Source organism: Monodelphis domestica, chromosome 3 (genome assembly GCF_027887165.1).
Source record: "Monodelphis domestica isolate mMonDom1 chromosome 3, mMonDom1.pri, whole genome shotgun sequence".
In the NCBI taxonomy this organism is placed as follows: Eukaryota; Metazoa; Chordata; class Mammalia; order Didelphimorphia; family Didelphidae; genus Monodelphis; species Monodelphis domestica.
The window spans coordinates 535,342,575-535,364,750 of record NC_077229.1 but is presented as its reverse complement, the minus strand read 5'-3'; positions in this window follow the sequence as shown (position 1 = coordinate 535,364,750).

Sequence of the window (22,176 nt, the reverse complement as noted above, 5' to 3'; positions counted from 1 at the left end):
TGACCTAGGTAGCCCTAGCCTATTACTGTCCTCAACTACATTCTCTTTCCCTCACATTGTTCCTAATATCTGCCCTGCCAGCTTTTTAGCTTCAGTCATGTGACTCTATAAATGAAGAGAAAAGCAGCTCCAGGAAGGAAAAATAAATAAAATGAGCACATATTAAGACCCTATAAAACCAGGTACTATGCTTTGTAAATATCATCTCATTTATTCTCACAACAATCCTCATTTTGCAGTTGAAGAAACTAAGCTGAGGGTGGGGATGGGGCAGCTAGGTGACTCAGTGGATTGAAAACCAGTATTAGAGATGAGAGGTCCTAGGTTCAAATTTGGTCTCAGATACTTCTTAGCCTTGTGACCCTGGGCAAGTCACTTAACCCCCATTGCCTAGCCTTTATTGCTCTTCTGCCTTGGCACCAAGACAGAGTATTGATTATAAGATGGAAAGTAAGGATTTTTAAAAAGAAAAAGGAGCTTTACCAAACAGCAGGTCCAAATAAGTTGAATGGCAGTTTCTTAGTTTTATTCCATTAACTGTGTGCCTTTGGAAACCTGTCTTCTCTGAACCTCATATTTCTTTTTCTCTCTCTCTGTACCTAACTTTTCTCCTCTATCAAATGAGGGGATTAGATTAGATGATTTCTAAGGTCCCTTCTGCTTGAAATCCTTTGCTCTTCATTGTGATCTGGATTAAATGAAAATTCATGAATAGCTTAGTTTTTCCAGTTGGAAAGAGCTACAATAATAGCTTATAGTCATGAGATACTTTATTCTTAAGGGGTCAATTTTTTTTTCATTTGTAAAATGGGGATTATAAGAATTATACTATCTTCTCCACATGAATATTGTGAAGATTACCTGAGAAAACATATAAATCACTTTCTAAACTACAGAGAAACAAATTTAAGTTGTTATAATTATTGTTATTACTAGTCCTTGAAAAGATCACTTATAGGGAGGCAAGAACCTGTCATAACCTGGTATATTTACACTTTCATTAAGAGGAAGTTTATCAGCAAAGTTGGTGCCTATGTTGTCCTTCCTTACTCTTCCGAGGGGTCTCCCATATGTTCAACTATATTTCCCTCTTGGCAAGTCTGCTCTTGCCCATATCTAGAGAAAAGAAAGAGCCTATACTTGGCACTGCATGCCTTCATCTATAATATGGTCTTCTGCAGAAAGTGCTTTTGTATTCTATATTGAGATTACTACCACCTCTGAGAGTGAGCCAATTAGGTCCGATCCAAAGGATAACATTGCTGAAAAAAGTAATTGTAGTTACTGCTAAGGGGAAAATTGAAACCCAATATATATTGTTCCATGACTGACTAAGAAGTAGCATGGGGTACTGAATAGAGCACTGGGTTTGATATCAAGCAGACCTGACTTTAGAGGCTGCCACAGACACTTAAATTTTCAGTGCCTGAGTTTCCTTATCTGGAGGATGAGGAGCAGATTGGACTTAATCACCTCATCCCTTCCAGCTCTGAATCCATGATCCTATAGACCTAAGGCTTTGATAGTGGAACTAATCATGGAATTCAGTTCTGGGTGGTGACATAACAGAGATGATGGCACCGAGGTTATTGACTGACTCTGGCTGAGTGGCCCTTGAAGCATCATTCAATTACCGCAGAATATCAATTTAAGCTATAGGACAAAGGTCAATGACTAATTCATAGCCCAGTACTCTTATTTTTCCAGGGAAATATCTTTGTGCACCAGATCTGGTGTTTTAATTGTGCAAAAGGCTCATCTTAGAAGTAAAAATTGCATTACAGCCAATAATGTTTTCCATTCTTTGAAAAATAGATTATTATTGATAGTTCTTATTTTTGCATTGCCTTGATTTCCCCTGCATACTCCTGACCTGTATCAGAAAACCCTTAATACAAAGTATTTTTTAATGAAGGAAAAAAGGGGAAGAAAAAACAAAAAAGCCAGTCAAATCAATTGATATGTTGAAAACTGCCAATGATTTTTAATTTCTTTCCTTTCACATTGCTGAGTAAATGGAGCCTAAAGTACTTGGTATTAGAGATAAAAATGTAAAATGGAAATGCCATCTGACAAATACTAAGAAATGCATTTACTTGCTGCAAAATTAGAGGAAGAGAAAAATAAAGCAGAAAATATGCCTCTCTAAAATGACTTTATGCTAAAGACATGGCAGGGACAGAAATGGTACTATTCATTAACACAAAGGACTGTCTAGTGCAATGTGACAGTAACATGACTTAGAAATACATCATATATCTTTTGTACCTACCAAAAGTGATATTAGACTTTATGGACAATCACAACTTAGTACCCAAATACTGATTTTTTTATTGGTCTATCAGTTGGCTTTATCTTCACTTTCTTTTTGTATTAAAAGCTTTAAAATGGGATTGTTGAATTAATTTCAGTTACCAGGATGATGTAAGTATTACTATTCTCTCTGCAATATTCTTAAATATGAGTGACTGCAATCTGAGAAAAAATATGGAAAATGTTTTTCTTTATTTATTTGTAGTTACTGCCCACACAATTTAATGCCCAACTCTATTTAGATATGAATATTTTTAGGGATCATATGTATACAAAAGGCATTCTAAACAATCAACAATCTAAACAATTCCTTTCCTCAACACACTCCTAAAAAAAAATACAACGGTAAAACAACATATAAATTGATGTTAGTTGGAAAACACTAGTAAGAAAATGAAGAGCCTCAAATCAGAACCCAGTTTATGTCCAGAAATTTAGCTTTTGTTTCCAGAAATATGAACATTACTAAAACAAATGGGGGTGATATGGTGCCACTATAATAATTGGAAGCTTCTGGTGACCAAAGTAATTTGCTTGAATTATTTATGTGTAAAATCTGACAGGGATTTTATAAGAGCAAATCAAGCAAGTCCAGAGGGTATCATTTACATGATGCAATCACACATCTGATTGACTGAGGGCCTCATCTGGCCCAGGAAAAGTTTATTTCACCACAATCACACACCCTTTTGTAGCCCATCTTGGCTTGATTAGTCATTCATCAGCTTGGTATTGCTCATCAGCAAAAGTGATTTGGCTGAAATGGGAACCTTTCAGCTTGTGTTGTTTGTTTTAAAATAATTCAGTAGACAGCATTGTGTAACACTGCTCATTAGACTATGAAATGACCCTTTCCCCCCTCTTCCTCATAAAAGATCTTTTTTTTTTTTGTTCAGGTCTGATGTTTGTCCTTTTTAAGGACATAAGCTCTCTTTTTAATTTTTCCATTATCAATGTTGTAGAGCTGGTTGGTAGTTTCCTAGAGTCAGCTCACTAACACTTCACTGGATCTTATGCCTTTCTTACTCCAGTAATTCTAAATCCCTGGTTGTCATTGTTCAAACTTTTTACTCAGTCTCTCACAGATGATTCTCTTATTCCCATCCATCTCAACTCCATCCCACCATGCTCTCTGGAATGCCTACTCTATAGGTTAACAAACTAGCTTTCATTTTTTTAATCAAACTTTTCCTTTCCATTAGCATTCTTCCTCTCTCTCTACCTAACAAAACTAAACTGTGCTCTTCTTACACACTGTCACCTCTAATCCCAATCCCCAGATTCTTTCCTAGATTCTCACCAATACAGGAGCTACACTCCTCATTTTCCTTTCTTGACCACTTGGTGAACAAATTTAGTTCTACCAGGTCTTCTTCTCTTGATTCCCTTGTCTCATTATCCTATTGCTGATCTTGTTCTACCAAACCTCCACCTAGGATTATCCCTGACAGCCATTACCTTTGCTCCTATTCAAGTGCTACTGAATAAATTAGAGAAAATCATAAAACTGTGCTTCTGAGTCCACTATAAATTTCTTACATACAAAATCTCAACTGAAACCTCATCAAGGCAAGGCAATTCTTTTATGTCCCCCTATTCTATTCACTCTCTCACTGATCCCATCAACTATTTTGAAGAATCCTATTCTCTCCTATCCTCCTCATCTCACATAATTTAGATGCCTTCCACTACTGTTTCCTTCTTCATATTAAGAGGTAATCGTTTTCTTTAACAAGGTGAAACCCTTTATATGCCTGAGTGACCCAATTCTATCCCATTTTCTTGATGGGTTGTCTCCTTTTGTTATCCCCATTTTCTCATTGTATTCAATCTCTGCTGTCTATTCTGCCTGCTAACATGCCAGAATCTTCCCCCATCCTCAAAAAACCCTTTATATCCTTACTAGCTATTATCTCATACCTCTTCTCTCTTTTGTGGATAAAGTTTTTGAGAAGGCTGTTTACAATTGATGCCTGACTTTTGATGTTATCATTCAAATTGTAGTAGTTAAAGGAATTGTAGGGAATTGAAGAAGTAGAGGGAATACGGAAGGTTTTGTAACAAGGAATGGACGAGTTGAAGGGATAGAGGGATAGAGACTGTTGATGAGGTAAAAGGAGAGAGATACCCCTGCTGAGAGTCTACCTTTGAAAATTGGGGTTCCAGAGAAATGGGCTACCTATGATAGCCTGAGGGGATGTCTTCTCTATTGATTGATGTTGAAGATACCCCAGGGCAGGTAAGCACTGACCCTTCTGAGGGACAAGCTTCCCCTTGGACCAAGGTGACCCAGCAGGGGTCCAATAAGGACCATTTATGATTGAATTGTCCTTGGGTTCTGCTCCCTCTATGTTCCCCTGAAATGATAGTTCTCTTATCTGACTGCAGTTTATTTAAATAAAGATGAATTTTAATAATAAGTTTGGACTGGGAGATATCAAGGAAGAGGGAATTGGGATTTTCCTAGATTGGGTATGAGTCTCTCAGTTTTTGAGCTGAGACCAGGCCTCGCAGGCTTTCCTCTCTATGCTAATCTGTGCTAAATTTCTTAAGTTCAAAATCTTAGCAGTAGACAGCAAGAGGAAGAAAAGGTTCCGACCTTCAGAGATGGTTGGGCTTATCTCTTCCAGTTAGCACCCTAAAGACCAGCCTTAAAGTTCAAACCACTCCCCTTAACTCCTTTTGTCCAGTGACACAATCACAGGAATCCAGGTAGAGGACACAAATGGAAAAGATCCAGGAATAGAGGTACTTCTATCCTGAGACAGGGAGAGAGCATTCTTTCCAGTCTGAGGGCCAGGAAAAAGTGAGTCCTGGAGACCAACTGTCACTCTCCAAGTCCCCTCCCCCCACCAATGCCATTCTTGTCAATATCTTCTCTCTAACATTCCAACTGCTGTTTGTTCCACCTGAGTGGCAGAGAATCCAAAACTTTCTTCAGTTTTCCTTTCCACAAAATGAAACTACTCTTTGCAAAATTACAAGCGATCTCTTAGTTATCAAATCTTATGATATTTTCTCAATCTCATCCTTCTTGACTTCTGTGCAGCCTTTGACATTATAGTTGTCAGTCTCTTTTCTTTAATATTCTCTTCTTTCTAGGGTTTGTGTGTATGTGCATGTGGCACTGCTCCCACTATTTGACTGATTTTTCTCAGTCTTCTTTGCTGGATCTTCATCTAGAATATGCTTGCACAGGTTGAGTATAAGGACTGGCCTGCGGTCTTCATATATTTTTTACCTGTGGGTAATAACCTGAGAAGGAGAAAGGAGACTTAAGGAAATAGGTGAATAATAAAGACTCCAAGACAACAAGTTAAAACACATGGAGAGTGGCACGAACTCCGTGAATATCTCCCATGGAGAATTAATGGGAAATATGAGGAATAAGAAAACATGTGAGGAGTAACAACTCCTTAATGCCTCCTATGGACAAGAGTGCCATAGTATTAATAGGAAGCATGGGGGTGACAGCGTTGCGAGGAAAGATCAGGAGGAAAAGATAGGACAGAGGAATCAGAAGAACCAGGGAAGTAAGAGAGAGATTCTAGCTTGTTCCCCAGTATTTATTGGAGATTTTAGGAATGTGGATTGGGAGGTGCTCAATGAATACATAACATGGCATATGTTTTAACATTGGTTGAATTGACAATGACAAGATCAAAGAGGTGGAGATTAACCTGACATGAGCCTTGTAAAGTGCCAACAAGGTGTGAGCTAGGACCCTGTGGCCCCTCAGGAATTCTCTTGCCCCTTGGACTGTAACTTCTATACAATGATCATTAACTGATTTGACCATATATCTGGTAAATGAATATATGATACAATATCAATGCATCAACCATACTTCCCAGATGCTAACATGCCTGGTATGCTAGATAGAGTATCCTCCATGGCTCTTTCTTGGACCCTCTTCTTTTCTCTTGATATACTGGTTATCATGAGGACCATAGATTCAATTATCATCTCTTTATAGATGATTCTCTCATCAGTTTATCCAATCTTAACATCCTTTTCTGCTGACCTCCAAGTTCACACCTCCAACTGCTTATTGTACATCTTGAACTAGATTTCATGTAGACATCTTCATATCATTATGTCCAAAACTGAATCCAAAATCTTACTTCTTCAATAGCCACTTCTTCTTTGCTTATCTATTTCTGTGGAACTCAATACTATCCTCTTAAGTCAGCCAGCTTTACAACTAAGCTGTCACCCCCAGCTCTCCTCCTATATCTATTCTATTGCCAAATCCTATCAATTTTGCCATGCCAATCTTATCAATTTTGGTCCTGGACAAATCACTAAATCTGTCTTCATCAGTTTCCTCAACTATAAAATGAGATTATAATAGCACCTAACTCCCAGGGCTGCTGAGAGGATAATGGAATAATATTTGTAAGTACTTAGCATAGTGCCCATCATGTAATACATACTTAATAAATGCTGTTTCTTTCCTTCCATTCAGTTCACATAATAAATTGTGATTTGTGATGTTCTCTTGATGAGCTATTGTCACCATATACCTCTCCATTTTCCTCTGCAATCCTTAAAACTCAATTCCTTATAGATTATGGTATATCATGACTTATAGCCATATATTTAGGTGCTGAAAAATTCTATGAGATATGTAGTATCACTCTTAAAAAAAATCATGGGTCTTCTGGGTAAATATGGCTGGGACTTCAGGGTAAACATGGCTGCAATCTAGACGCAAATTGCTTCCTCTACCCTGGCACCGAACGAAATAGACTATGTCAAAAGAGCATAAAAATCATCTTTGGAAGAATGGAGGGACTTTCCAGAAGGCCACAGCAATGAAGGTACGTGGAGTTTGAATATTTCCACACTATAAGAAGGAGAAAAAGCGTGCACAAAAACATGAACTGAGCTGCCCTCCCCCACCTCCCCGACGGAACCAGAGTAGGGACCAGTGCACTCATCAGAGACAGTGAGTGAGTGAGGAGCGTCTCTCTCTGGGGAGGGGGGGCACACCAGGGTCCTCGGGATCTAACGAGGACTACCAGGGAAGTATCCCTCAGGGTGGTTTCACTGGAGAACCCTGCGCACTGGAGAATGCGCAGACCGCGGGGACCCTTGCAAACTGCGAACACTGTGGAGACCCTAGAAACTGTAGAAACTGCCTGAGGCTAAAGCTCTGCTCCTCGATGTAGTGAGGGGGGCACCCCAGGGTCCTTGGAAACTGACAGGGGCTACCAGGGAACTACCCCTCAGAGCGGTATTATAGGAGACTCCTGCACACAGGAGAGAAGAGGCCACAGAGCACAGGGGCTGGCTGGCACACTAACAAACCACAGAGTCAGGGAAGAACCAGCCTGAGGCAAAAAACATCGCCACTTAAATCCACAGAAAACCCACCTATCTCATTCAGACCTCTGACCAGAAAGGAAAGGGAAGACCACCAAAGGGATGGCTCACACTGCCCAAGATCAACCCTCCGAGAAGAAAGGGAAAAAAGTGACTATTGAATACTTTTACAGAGGGAAATCCCAGGCTACAGAGGAAAAAGAGGATGAAATTCAAACAAAATCAAAACATGCCCCCAAAATGGAAATTATCCACAAGCTCTGGAAGAACTAAAAATGGAGCTTATCCAAAAGATGGAAATCTTCTGGCAAGAAAAATGGGAAAAAATTCAGAAAGAGGTCAACAGCCTGACAGACAAGAACTCAAAATTGGAGAGAGAGCTGGAAGTCTCAAACAGAAGGGCAGACTAAAGTGAAAAGCAAAACCAGTCCTTAAAGACCAGAATTAAGCAACTGAAAGACAATGATCTTGCAAATCAGCAAGAATTAATAAAGTGAAGTAAAAAAATTAATGAATTAGAAGAAAACATAAAATATCTCACTGACAAGGTGACGGACCAGGAAAACAGATGCAGGAGAGACAACTTGAGAATCATTAGTCTACCTGAAAAAACCAGCGATAAACAAAAAGCTCGATGCCATACTATAAGAAATCATCAAAGAATATTGCCCTGATGTTCTCAAGCAAGGGGGCAAAATAGAAATAGAAAAGGTTCATAGAACACCCTCTAAACTAATTCCCCAAAAGACACACCCCCAGGAATGTAATCACCAAATTCAAGAGCTTCCAAGCTAAGGAGAAAATATTACAAGAAGCTAAGAAGAAGAACTTCAGATATAGAGGAGCCCCCATAAGGATCACACAAGACCTAGCAGCGAACACTCTAAGAGATCACAAAGCCTGGAACACAATATTCAGAAAGGCAAGAGAACTGGGTCTTCAACCAAGAATCACCTATCCATCAAAACTGACTATATACTTCCAGGGGAAAGTATGGACATTCAACAAAATAGAAGATTTCCATGTATTTGCAAAGAAAAGACCAGAACTCAGTGGAAAGTTTGACATCCAAACACAAAGAGCAAGAAAAACATGAAAAGGTAAATATGATAGAAAGGGAAAAGGAGAAAAGTGTTTTTTTTTTTATTCAAACTCTCTACTATAAGGGCTACAATTAGATCAAACATATATACTAACATATGGGGGAAATGTTATATGTAACTTTCAAAAATGGTATGCATTAATACAGTAATCAGAAGAATCACTCATAGGGAAAGATCGGGCATTAACAGGATTTGGAGGGGGAAAAAACAAGAAGAAAGAAAAAGGGAGGGGGAATAAATGATGGTTCTAAGATATACTTGAAGAAATAGAAATAAATTAAATAGAATAATCTTTTTCACACAAAGATAAACACGGGAAGGGGAGGGGAAGAATTCTCTTAAAAGAAGGAGAGGAAAAGAGTGCTAATTGTTATTACTTAAACCTTACTCTCAGTGAAATAAACTCTGAGAGGGAAGAACATCTAGATCCATTGGGATCATGAATTCTATCTTATCCAACAGGGTAAGGGAGAAGGGAAAACTAAGGGGGACTGAGGGGTAGGGAGTACAAAAAGGGATGGAAGGAGAGGGGGGAGGGGAAGGGAACTAAAATGGAGGGGCCAGAAAGGAAGCATAACAAGGGAGGGGACTTGAGGGACTGATTTAAAGTAAACCACTGGTTTAACAGGTTATAGCAAAAGAAGAAAGGTCAGAATTAGGGGAGGATATCAAAATACTGGGGAATACAAAAATGATAATCATAACACTGAATGTGAATGGGATGAACTCACCCATAAAACGTAGACGAATAGCAGAGTGGATTAGAAGCCAAAACCCCACCATATGTTGTCTTCAAGAAACACACATGAGGTGGGTAGATACTCACAAGGTCAGAATCAAAGATTGGAGTAAGACCTATTGGGCCTCAACTGACAGAAAGAAGGCAGGAGTAGCAATTATGATATCTGACAAAGCCAAAGCAAAAATAGATAGAATTAAAAGGGATAGGGAAGGTAAATACATTCTGATAAAAGGGAGTATAGACAATGAGAAAATATCACTAATCAACATGTATGCACCAAATGGTATAGCACCCAAATTTCTAATGGAGAAACTAGGAGAATTGAAGGAGGAAATAGATAATAAAACTATACTAGTGGGAGATCTGAACCAACCACCATCAAATTTAGACAAATCAAATCAAAAAATAAATAAAAAAGAGATAAAAGAGGTGAATGAAATCCTAGAAAAATTATAGTTAATAGATATATGGAGAAAAATAAATAGGGACAAAAAGGAATACACCTTCTTTTCAGCAGCACATGGCACATTCACAAAGATTGAACATACACTAGTCATAAAAACATGCCATACAAATGCAGAAAAGCAGAAATAATTAATGCAACCTTTTCAGATCATAAGGCAATAAAAATAATGATCAGTAAGGGTACATGGAGAGCCAAATCAAAAATCAATTGGAAATTAAATAATAAGATGCTCCAAAATTGGTTAGTTAGAGAACAAATCATAGAAACAATAATTTAATTGAAGAAAATGACAATGGTGAGACATCCTTTCCAACCTTATGGGATGCAGCCAAAGCAGTACTAAGAGGAAAATTCCTATCCTTGAGTGCATATATTAACAAATTAAGAAGGGCAGAGATCAATGAATTGGACATGCAAATCAAAAAACTCGAAAGTGAACAAATTAAAAACTCCCAGAAGAAAACCAAATTAGAAATCCTAAAAATTAAGGGAGAAATTAATAAAATTGAAAGTGAAAGAACTATTGAACTAATAAATAATACAAGAAGCTGGTACTTTGAAAAACCAAACAAAATAGACAAAGTACCGGTCAATCTAATTTAAAAAAGGAGAGTTGAAAAGCAAATTGACAGTATCATAGATGAAAAGGGGGATCTTACCTCCAATGAAGAGGAAATTAAAGCAATCATTAAAAATTACTTTGCCCAATTATATGGCAATAAATATGCTGATCTAGGCAATTTGGACGAATACTTACAAAAATAGAAATTGCCTAGACTAACAGAAGAAGAAATAGAATTCTTAAATAATCCCATATCAGAAAAAGAAATCCAACAGGCCATCAAAGAACTCCCTAAGAAAAAATCCCCAGGGCCTGATGGATTCAAAAGTGAATTCTATTAAACATTCAAAGAACAGCGAATCCAAATACTATACAAACTATTTGACATAATAAGCAAAGAGGGAGTTCCACCAAATTCCTTTTATGACACAAGTATGGTACTGATTCCAAAGCCAGGCAGGTCAAAAATGGAGAAAGAAAACTACAGACCAATCTCCCTAATGAACATAGATGCAAAAATCTTAAACAGGATACTAGCAAAAAGACTTCAGCAAGTGATCAGGAGGGTCATTCACTATGATCAAGTAGGATTTATACCAGGAATGCAGGGCTGGTTCACTATTAGGAAAACCATACACATACTTGACCATATCAACAAGCAAACCAACAAAAATCACATGATTATCTCAATAGATGCAGAAAAAGCCTTTGATAAAATACAACACCCATTCCTATTAAAAACACTAGAAAGCATAGGAATAAAAGGGTCTTTCCTAAAAATAATAAACAGTATATATATCTAAAACCATCAGCTAATATCATCTGCAATGGGGATGCATTCCCAGTAAGATCAGGAGTGAAACAAGGATGCCCATTATCATCTCTATTATTAAACATTGTACTAGAAACACTAGCAGTAGCAATTAGAGAAGAAAAAGAAATTGAAGGCATTAAAATAAGCAATGAGGAGACAAAGCTATCATTCTTTGCGGATGATATGATGGTCTACTTAAAGAATCCTAAAGAATCAACCAAAAAGCCAGTCGAAACAATCAACAACTTTAGCAAAGTTGCAGGATACAAAATAAACCCTCTTAAGTCATCAGCATTTCTATATATTTCCAACACAGCTCAGCAGCAAGAATTAGAAAGAGAAATCCCATTTAAAATCACCTTAGACAAAATTAAATACTTAGGAATCTATCTCCCGAGACAAACACAGGAACTATATGAACACAACTACAAAACACTCTCCACACAACTAAAACTAGACTTGAGCAATTGGAAAAACATTAACTGCTTGTGGGTAGGATGAGCCAATATAATAAAAATGACCATCCTACTCAAACTTATCTATCTATTTAGTGCTATACTGATTGAACTTCCAAAAAAAGTTTTTACTGAATTAGAAAAAACCATAACAAAGTTCATTTGGAAGAACAACGTATCAAGGATATCCAGGGAAATAATGAAGGAAAAATACAAAGGAAGGGGTCCTTGCAGTCCCAGATCTCAAACTGTATTACAAAGCAGCAGTTATCAAACAATATGGTACTGACTAAGAGACAGAAAGGAGGATCAGTGGAATAGACTTGGGGCAAGTGACCTCAGTAAGACAGTATATGATAAACCCAAAGATCCCAGCTTTTGGGTCAAAAGTCCACTATTCAATAAAAACTGCTAGGAAAACTGGAAGTCAATGTGGGAGAGATTAGGCTTGGATCAACACCTCACACCCTATACCAAGATAAACTCAGAATGTGTGAATGACTTGAACATAAAGAAGGAAACTATAAGTAAATTAGGCAAACACAGAATACTATACATGTCAGACCTTTGGGAAGGGAAAGACTTTAAAACCAAGCAAGACTTAGAAAGAGTCACAAAATGTAAAATAAATAATTTTGACTACATCAAATTAAAAAGCTTTTGTACAAACAAAACCATTGTAACCAAAATTAGAAGGGAAGCAACAAATTTGGAAACAATCTTCATAACAAAAACCTCTGACAAAGGTTTAATTACTCAAATTTACAAAGATAAATCAATTGTACAAAAAATCAAGCCATTCTCCAATTGATAAATGGGCAAGGGATATGAACAGGCAGTTTTCAGATAAAGAAATCTATACTATTAATAAGCATATGAAAAAGTGCTCTAAATCTCTTATAATCAGAGAGATGCAAATCAAAACAACTCTGAGGTATCACCTCACACTTAGCAGATTGGCTAACATGACAGCAAAGGAAAGTAATGAATGCTAGAGGGGATTTGGCAAAGTTGGGATGTTAATTCATTGCTGGTGGAGTTGTGAATTGATCCAACCATTCTGGAGGGCAATTTGGAACTATGCCCAAAGGGTGATAAAAGATTGCCTGCCCTTTGATCCAGCCACAGCACTGCTGGGTTTTTGCCCCAAAGAGATAATAAGGAAAAGTTCAAGAATATTCATAGCTGAGCTCTTTGTGGTGGCAAAAAATTGGAAAATTAGAGGATGCCCTTCAATTGGGGAATGGCTGAACAAATTGTGGTATATGTTGGTGATGGAATACTATTGTGCTCAAAGGAATAATAAAGTGGATGAATTCCATGAAGATTGGAACAACCTCTACGAAGTGATACAGAGTGTAAGGAGTAGAGCCAGGAGAACCTTGTTCACAGAGCCTGATACACTGTGGTACAATCGAATGTAATGGACTTCTCCATTAGTGGCAATGCAATGTCCCTGAACAATCCGCTGAGATCAAGGAGAAAATAAAAACACTACCGTCAAGCAGAGGACAAATGGGGCGTGGGGGAATGGGGAGTAAAAACACCGAGGAAAGGCAACAGCTTGACTACAGGTGTGGAGGGGATATGATTGAGGAGAGACTCTAAATGAACACCTTAATGAAAATACCAACAACATGGAAAAGAGTTTGGACTGAGGACACATGTGATACCCAGAGGAATCGCCTTTCGGAGGGGTGGTGGGAGGGGGGGTGGAAGAAAAAGAAAATGATCTTTGTTTCTAATGAATAATGTTTGAAAATGACCAAATAAAATAATGTTTAAAAAACCATAATTTTCTCTTAGAATTGATACTAAGTATCAGTTCTAAGGCAGAAGAGTGGTAAAGACTAAGGGGATTGAGGTCAAGTGACTTGCCCTGGGTCACATAGCTAGGAAGTACCTGAGATCAGACTTGAATCCATGATGTCCCATCTCTAGGTTGTCTCTCCATCCACTGAGCCAGCTAGCTGCTCCATATATGTAGTATAACTCTTCACATTCATTCACTTTTTATGGATGAGAAAACTGAGGCTCTTTTGAAAAACACAAGGTAATAAGCCATTATTATTATAGTTCTTCTCATTGACAGTTGCAAAATCCAAACCATAATATAATAGATATAGGGTTTAGGAGTATAAGGACTATAGATATCATTATTCCAGTCTTTCACTTTGGAGGTGAGAAAAACCAGTGAAATTTCTCAAAAGTGATATAGTCTCCTCTCCTGTTTAATTCTGGGACTGACCCATTGTCTTCTTGTTTAGGGTAGCTGAGACAAAAATCTACTTTGGCAGAGATGTCACTTTTGGACATGAACTTAGTGAGTCTAGTACTATGTAGGAACTGAGCTTACTCCTCCAGAGACCAAGTTGATGTCAGGATTCTTCCCAATGTCACAAAGACATTGGGGGAAATGTTTGTACATTTGCTCTTGATATAGCCTTGATGAAAATATCCTTTTATAAAAGCTAACTGATGTTAAGTGATTAAATGGAGTTCAAGAGCTACTCTCAAGTCCCTAACAATGAGAACAATCCAGATATTAGGAGCTTGATTGATAGCCATAGAGAAGAGAGAGACCCAATCCTCTCAGATTGCTCTCCTGTAACCATAATGTAGTTCTGGCAAAGAGAGTCAGAGCATACATATTACATTAAAAATAAGCACATGGCACTTTTGGTTGTTTTCTTTTTTGCTGGGCTTGGGGGTGGGGATTAGAACTTATGTAGGGAGTAGCAGTTTGGGGAAATCATGAATATTTTTCTTTAAGGAGATGGTACTTCAGTTGAGTCTTGAAGGGTGCTAGTGATTTCAAGAGGCAGACGGGAAGAAGGAGAGAATTCTAGGTGTGAAGGACATGTTATACAAAGAGACAGAATATAGAGGGCAATCCAAGGAGTCTAGTTTGAGTATAGTGATGTGAGAAAAATCTATGATGAACTTTGAAAGATTGGCAGGGGCCAAATTGTGAAGGGCTCTAAATGCTGAACTGGAGAGTTTATTTCTTATCCTAGTGGCCGGTGGATAAAGATTCATAATGGAGAGCCACTGAATCTTTTGGAGCTGGGGAAAGAAAAAATTGTCAGATCTGCACGTTAGGAATATCAATTTGTTGTATGATGAATGGATCAGAGAGGGAAGAGAATGGGTGAAGGTGGCCAATATAGAAATCATGAGAGGTGATAAAGGCACAGATTAAGGTATTAGTAGTGTGCCAGACACCTGAGGGAAGTATTTCTCCCTGTCTTATATAGTAATTACATATAGTAATTAATTATTAATAATTTTATTGTTAAACATTAATTATTATAAAATATTTATTATCATTATGTTATATATATTATATATTATTATTTCAGGGAATCTTTTTATAACACTAACAGATGCATAGAAGAAATTTGTTTTATGGAGAACCTTCAAAGTAGCATTAACTTCACTAAATTTTTTTTCTATAATCAATCAGTAAGCACAGCAAGATGCTGAATTCTCTATACTTTTAGGTAACCTGTATAATCCCAAGTTCCCTTACCTTTGTCGGGCATGTCCTTAATACATTGTGATATTGAAATCACTTTAAAAGACTGATATATATTAATTTAAGGTCGCCAAGGAATTCAGCTATGTAATTCCTAAATGAAAATGTCAAGTCAGCAGTCAACCTTTTGGAGTTTTTAATTACAAACAGGAGGAAGAAAGGTATGAGAGAGAAGAGAGAGAGAGAGAGAGAGAGAGAGAGAGAGAGAGAGAGAGAGAGAGAGAGAGAGAGAGACTGAGAGAAAGGGGAGAGAAGGGAATAGGGCTTAAATACCCCCTCTCCTTAGGCTGGGCCAAAGGCCCAAGCCCTTAGATAGCTGAGGCAAAGAAAAGAGATCAGTCCCTATCACTCACGTGACCAAAATGGAGAAACAGTCTCAGGGGCCTCCACCTCCAGACTCCTTCAGAAAAAACCTCTCAGAGCAAAACCTCCTCAGAGCAAAACCTCTCAGAGCAAAAAACTCTCAGAGCAAAACCTCTCAGAGCAAAAAACTCTCCCTCCCTCTGTCCTCAGACCCCGCTATCTCTAAGGAAACCATCTAAATTCCCTCCCCTCAGTTCTCACATCTACCAATCACTGTCGATGTCTCCCCTGTGCCAATGGTGGCTCTAGCTTAACCCAGGACCGCCCAGAGGTCTGTGGCTTTGCACATGTCTGTTGAAGGTCATATTCTCAAATAATTAAATCTTGATCTTTGCTGCAGCCCTTCCTAAATTCTGTTACTCTGAGTAGGGTGGAGATTGGAAGTTCCAAGACCTGGTTCTGTCATTCCAAGTATCTCTATTGTATCAATTCTAAAATCAATCATGACTCAAAGAACTTCCTGTTCTATGCTTAAGCATAGGTCAAAGCCCTTTCCATTGTTTAGCAAAAGGTTTCTGTCCTAAGGTAGTCTTAAGTAGGGAGGAGAAGGATCCTCCCATGCCAAGGAGTTTCACATTCCAATAGAGTTCTTACTATCAGTAGGAAATTTTTTTCCAGTATGAAATTTCCCAATGGGGAAATTTCCAACATTCATAAGTCTAAGAAATTTTAAGGTTTACAATCCCCCCTGATGATCATTGGGAGACTAGTCTCTCCATTGATCATTTAACATAATCATTTTGTAGTTCTAAATGCACTTCTAACTATAGATATACACAATATTCAATTTTCTAAGAAAAATTAGAATAGTGAGAGAGGAAATAGAAAAGAAAAGAAAGCAAAACCAATGTTTTGCTAGGCGCATTGACAGAAAGTCAAATTAGGGGCAGTCCCTTTTGGCATAAATGTGTACAATTACAATAAATGTTCAATCAAAAGTTCAGTCCAGTCAATCATATCCAAAGTTCATTCTTGATCTTCTTGATGAAGTGTAGGTTTTCGGCATCTTTCTGCAACAGTTCATTCTCTGGATATAAAAGTTTCAAGCTTCTTTCTTAAAGATCTTTTCTCGAACAGAATCAAAATTTTTGATTTTTTATAACAGTAAAATCTTAAACAAAATTCAAAATTCTTGGATTTTTATAAAAATACAATCTTAAACAAAAAAAATTCAAAAATTCTTAGATTTTAAATTAAAATACAATCCCCCCCCTGAAATAAGTATTAAAAAACATTCAGTTCAACTCAGAATGCAATGTTGAGTTATGGGAGTGTATTAGTCAATTATCAAAAGAATAGAAAAATAATCAAACCCATAAGAGGAATTCAAAATAGGCCTTGTATAGGTCCAGTTTAAAGTGATTTCTATCCCACAAGTATGTAGGACAGAATGCAGTAATATTTCACTTAGCCATTTGTAGCCAAGACTACAGGAAGTTGCCATAATATAAGAAGAAAAGAATTAGAATTCTATTTTGATGGGGAAATTTCATTCCCTCGTCTGATTTTTTTTGTCATTCTCAGGGATATAGGGAACCAGCATGATAGTCAAGCTTTGTACTTGTTTGAGTACTTCGTAAAGAGTCTAGATGCAAGGAAGTCCTACGATTTAAACATAAGTTAAGCATCGCAACCTCAAGTCTCACTTTAATATTTCTTGTGTGCTCTATTGGCACTATTCAGGTTTAGTCTGTGCTCCTTGTTTTTATCCCTTTTCCTGGAATCAGACACAAACATTAATCACAGTCCTATAATATTTTATCAATAAATGGCAGGTTACCATAGTTTAAAGCTTTTAGGCATATATTGATATTATAGCAAGAGTATATATATATATTAACTTGTATTACTGCAGGAAAAAAATAATATTAATATTAATTATGTGTACCTTCAGTACAAAAAATGAGAAAAAATCAAATATTCTGATCAAAAAAGAAAAGAAAAGAAATAAGAAAAATAAGAAAAAATCAGTAATTCAATGTGTTCTTGAAAAAACAGCATCCATTTGTCTATGGATTATTATCTCCAATTCATATGATAAGATATAGTCACAATTCATATGATAGGATAGAGTCAATCAGTCTCAGCAGAAGATGCTTTCTTCACATGTGAGCAGTGAATCCAAGAGTCCCTTTTTCCAATCTTTATAGATGTTGGAGTAGTTAATAATATTTGGAATGGTCCTTCCCATGAAGGTTGAGTTGCTCCAGTTTGCTTGAAATTCTTGATATAAACTTTATCTCCTGGGTTCAGGTCATGCAGAGAAAAGTCTAATGGTCCAGCTTGTACAGATTGTCCTCATACATTTTTTTTTTATGAGAAGGTGTGAATTTTGGTCAGTTGTTATTGAGTTTTCTCTTTGCTGTTGTTGGTAATAATGTCTGATATTTTTCCCTCTTTTAGATACCTTAAGAATCAATCACACAACTTTCTCAAAATATTGTGTCATCTCTAGCACAGATCTTTGAATTATTGTTCTGATAATAGTTGCTTTCCTTATCTTTGTTTTCTTCAGTCCTATTTCCATTTTTTCATACTGGCAATCAAAGATTATAATGGTAGAATTTAAATGTTGTGGCTTCACTGTCCTTGATAAGGAAAAGAGTTTGTGTATAGATCTTTATTAATTTTTTGTCTATTTGTTGTCTTCCTTCTGGTGTGAACCTTAACTGATCTCCAGACAACTTTGTTTAACTTGATCTATGGTCAAGCATTCTTTAACTTTTTTTTTCCCTCACTACTTTAAGAGACAATTGATTTTTGTAATCTTCCACCATCATTCTTCATCAGGTATTACAAATAAGGTTATTTTTTGTGACTTCTGGCCTAGGACTCATTTGAAACTCTGGATTTGCACAAATCAAGCACAAAATATCTCTTAAGTTGTCACTCTACCATCAATTTCTTCTGAGAAACTCTTCAAATATTGTTTATGCCTTGGTTTCCACAAATTTGGGTAAAAAAAAAGAGTCCAAAGATGTAGTACAGGTATTTGAGGTAACAAATGAACATTACATATTGTGAACTTTAGATCACTCCACCCTACTTAGTCTAACAAAATCAGGAATGTCTATACCCATACTCAAGGATTAAGTATCTAGGAGGATGGCCTATGATAGACATGTGTTAGCAAATGACAAATCACAAACAGCTGACAGACCCCTAGGCTATCTAAGTCAAGCTTAAGCTACCATTGGTTCAGGTAAGATGCAGGAAAATGATGTAAAACCATCTATATATTTAACGTCACTTCCTTTCTCTGGTCTCTTTTGTGGCAGAGAAGTGGCTGGCGACAGCTTGATGAGTGTCTTTGGCATCTTGATGTGGCCGCAGCTATTGTCTGGTTTAGCGGTGATTTTCCCTTGATACCATACTGGAGGAAGCCTAGTAACCTAGTTCAGGTGAGGCATCTTCTCTGAGCTCTCTCGGAGTTTAGGCTTATTTTTCCTCCTTTACCTTCCAAACACTATCCACTTAGAAGCCTCTAACCTTCAGAAATCTTGTGGTGGAGGAATTTGAACTCCCCCTGGCATAGGCCAGGCGGGTGAAATCCTATATACCCTTTCCCTCTCTCTTCTCCTTGATTTCTTCCCTCTATATTCATTAAACCACCATAGATTTCCAAACTGACTTGGGAATTTTATTTGGGATATCCCCTGGCGACCAAAAATCAAACTTAGATTAGGTCACAACCCTAAATTATTCTTACAATACAGGATAGAATTTATTGCATCTCACAAAAACATAGAAGATGCAGTAGATTCACAGGATCTCATAGGCAGACATATGCTCACAAATACATCAACATGCACACATACAAATGGCTATAGATATTATATAGATTCCTATAATCTACCCTTTCATAGTTTAATTTCCATATCTATTATCTATCTATATCCATTTATCTAATTCATTTATTTATTTACTTATTTCTTCATGTATTTATTTATATCTTCATTTGCTTACCCATCCATCCATATATCCATCCTCCATCCATCTATCTATTTCTCTATTTCTCTATGAATCAATCTATCACATTGTCTTTGGGTCCCTTTACTCGTAGCTTTTCAGAGTGGAGCAAAGGCAAGGACAATTATGTGCCCTTGTTATCAAGCCCTAGGAATTTCCATGGGGAAGTGACATTAGCATTGTAGACCAGGACCTCTGGGACCATACAGACCAAAAAATGATTCTCCCTCATTACATTTAATTACTAGATCATGTTAATTCTACCTCAGCAATATTTCTTACATCTGTCTTTATCCATTCTCAGCCTTCCTCCCTCTATGCAGTAAAAGTCCTCATTACCACTCACTCACCTGGAATATTGTGGCACATTCCCTACAGACCTTTTCACTTGAGTAAAATTCAAACTACTATGCCTGTTTTTTAAAGTCTTTCATAGTTAGGTTCCTCCCTCCCTTTCCAGTCTATCTCAGTCTAGAAGCATTGTTAAATGTTTACTATGTTTCTGAATGCTGTGTCAAGTGTTAGAAAGATCAAGAAATACAAAAAAACCAAACCAAAACAAAAAATTCAAGACAAATCTCACCCCCAAGAAGATCCTTGTCCTAAAAAAGCTCACATTCTAATGAGTGGGAATATTCAAATAACTGAATATATATAAACTATATACAGAATACATGGAAAGTCTTTTCAGAGGGAAGAAAAAAGATAGCTGTAGGGGTGGGGTAGGAGGGATCAGGAAAGACCTCCCATAGAAGATGGAGTTTTAAGGTAGCCTAGAGAAGACAGAAAAAAGAGATGGGGAGGGAGAGCCTTCCAACTATGGGAAGCATGCAGTGAAAAGGTACTGAGTAGGGAAATAGTGGGTTTTCTTCAAGGTATTGCAAGGAGGATAATGTTAATGGATTTTGGAACACATGGAGGGTAATGAAGTATTGGAACACTGGAAAAGTAGAAAGTGAAAAAATAGAAAGGAGCCAGGTTATGAAAGGACTTATGTCAAAGAGAACATTTTATATTTGCTTCTGAAGGTAATAGAGAGCCACTTGAATTTCTTGAGTAAGAGGGGAAGGGAAACGTAGTGGTTAGAACTGAGCGTCATGTTGGTAGATTATTTTGGCATAAGAAGAGACTTGAGGCAGAGAGATAAATCACTAGAATATTGTAGTTAAGATGTTGCAGTAGGCATCAAGATGGTGGATTTAGGAATGGACAAAAATGGCCATCTGAGAGTGGTGTTATGAAGGAATAAACAATAAAACTTGACAAAAATGGATTAGTTATATGAGAGAATGAGGATGAGGAGACAACTATGATATTGAGGTTGTGAGCCTGAGTGGCTGGTATAAATTAGTGCTTAGTATTACAGGAGATTTTGAAAGAAGGTAGGCTTTTGGAAAAATATGTTATGTTTTGGATATATTGAATTTGAGATGTCTGTGAGATATTCTGGAGATGCAGGGCTAAAACTCTGGAGAGACTTGAGCCAGATACATCATCCACATAGAAATGATAATTGAATCCATGAGAGCTGATGAGATCACAAAGTAAAATAAGATAGAGGAAGAAGGAGCAGGACAGAGCCTCAGGGAACACCCATAGCCAATGGGAGTGGTCTGGATAAAGCTTCAACAAAGGTGCCTGAGGAGAGATCAAACAGGGAAAAAGAGAAGAGCAGTGTCAGAAAAAAAAAAGAGAAAGGAGGGAGTGTACAAGTTTGCATGATTCCCTATCTTGCATTCTACACTCTAATAGATTTGGATTCTGTTCCCTGAATACACACTTTTCTTTTCCACATCTCTGGAACTATATATCTGCATGTCTTTTTAACCCCTCTTCACCTTGTGGATTCTTTTAAAGCAATTTCAAATACCATCTACTCTGCAAAGCTCACTTTGATCGACTGATCACATAACCTTTTACCTTTTGAGTATCATAAACCAATTGCTTTGTAACACTCTAAGGTGCATGTGATGCATTATTTTGCATTTTAATTGCCTATGTAAATCCCATATCTCCATATTAGATGGTAAATTCTATGAGAGCAGGATATGTCTTTGAATAGTTCCCAAGACAAAGAACAGTGTACTAGGTACCTAGTAATTGCCTCATGTCCCTTTCCACTCCAATCCATCTTCCATTTACCTACCAAAGTGTTTTTCTTAAAACACAGGACTGATCATGTCACCCACCTACTCAATAAATTCCAGTGGCTTTCAGGATCAAATCCAAAATGCTCTATTTGGCATTCAAAACCCTTCATACTCTAGCCCCATTCCCATCTCCACCCTTTTACACCTTGCTCTTTGACAGCACTTTTTCATCCAGCGACATTGTCTTCTTGGGTTTTCCATATACTATATACAATACACTTCATCTTTTGGCTCCAGGCATTTTGTCTGACTGTGTCACATGTCTGGAACACTCACTTCCCTGGCTTCTTTTAAGTCCTAAATAAAGTCCCATCTTTTACTGGAAGACTATCCCAACTCTCTTAATTCTAATGTCTCTTCTCTGATAATTATT